Consider the following 1,462-nt stretch of genomic DNA (forward strand, 5'->3'; position numbering starts at 1 on the left):
GTGAGTGTGTGTGTGTGTGTGTGTGTGTGTGTGAGTGTGTGTGAGTGAGTGTGTGTGTGAGTGTGAGTGTGAGTGTGAGTGAGTGTGTGTGTGTTTGTGGCTGACTCATCAGCTGTCTGTTATCGCTGTGATGGATGGCCGCTGTCCAAACTTCACTCTGATTGGATAGAAATGTCCCGTCAGAAGGTGGAGTGTGAACGTGTGACAGCGAAACACAGAATCAGAGAGCTTTACATGCTTTAACAAATGCACACATGCACTCGATGAAAATAAGCAGCTTAATGACTTCAAAATGCAAATCAGTGGCAGCATGACAATGGCACACGGCAGATCATATTAAAGCAGATACAATGAGAGCGTTACAATGATTTTAACACTTTTACTGCTTTTTAATCGCATTCCTGGTCTTATTGTGAATTCTTCATTGTGTGTGTTATTCTAAATAAAGTGTGTTTAGTATATTCTTATTTTTCTTGAAATTTAGAGACCATTTTTCATGATTTAATAAATTCCTGCCTTTCATGTGGAAATACTGTACATCACATTACAGAGGCAAAATGGGTTGCAAACAGTTTTATGTTGATTTTATAGCAAAATGAAAACAGTAGCAGCAGCATATGTACTTAAATTATTACATCTATTAAAATTACAATGAACAATATTTTTTCTGCCTTTAGCAAAACTGCAGGCCGTTTATGCATGTCAATGAACTATATTTTATTGGATTGTAATATTTCTACTCCTCTGAGAAAACGGATTTATTCTGTTGATACCCTTGAAAAGGTTTTTAATCAAGTTAATCTAAATGTAGTTTGAGGAAAATGCATATTAAATATGTTATTTAGTGTCTATTTTAAATTTTAATAACTCATTTATGGTTTTCACCATGAAAACAGATAAAGAAACTGACATGCCATTAAAAAAAACAACCATTTGGAATTTATTGGATCTGTTTTATAAAACTGCTTGGTGTTTTGTTCATTGGCAGCTAATAAAGTTACACTAACATTCAGTGCTTTGTAGTATGTAAATTTTTTTATTATTTCTGAATGAAGTCTCTTCTGCTCTTCAAGGCTGAATTTATTTGATTAAAAATACAGTAAAATTGTGAAATCTTAGTACAATTTAGACTAGCTGTTTTCTATGTGAATATCTGTTAAACTGTGATTTATTTCTGTGATCAAATCTGAATTTTCAGCATCATTACTCATTAAGAAACATTTCTGATTATTATCAATGTTGAAAACAGTTGTGCTGCTGAATATTTTTGTACAAACTGTGATACATTTTATTTTTCAGATTCACAGATGAATAGAAAGTTCAAAAGGACAGCATTTATTTGAAATAGACATCTTTTGTAACATTATAAATGTCTTTACTGTCACTTTTGATCCATTTAATGCATCCTTGTTGAATAAAAGCACTATTTTCTTTTATAAAAAAATCTCAATGACCCTTTGTG

The 1,462-nt window shown here is 32.1% G+C and overlaps 1 protein-coding gene across 1 annotated transcript in view; it reads left to right on the forward strand.

The window, feature by feature from the left end:
* LOC107710058 (rap guanine nucleotide exchange factor 5-like) overlaps positions 1–1,462 on the forward strand; it is a 49,243-nt gene that overhangs the window by 464 nt on the left and 47,317 nt on the right. The window lies entirely within an intron of this gene.

Source organism: Sinocyclocheilus rhinocerous, unplaced genomic scaffold, assembly GCF_001515625.1.
Source record: "Sinocyclocheilus rhinocerous isolate Xijiao unplaced genomic scaffold, SAMN03320098_v1.1 scaffold176, whole genome shotgun sequence".
Classification (NCBI taxonomy): domain Eukaryota; kingdom Metazoa; phylum Chordata; class Actinopteri; order Cypriniformes; family Cyprinidae; genus Sinocyclocheilus; species Sinocyclocheilus rhinocerous.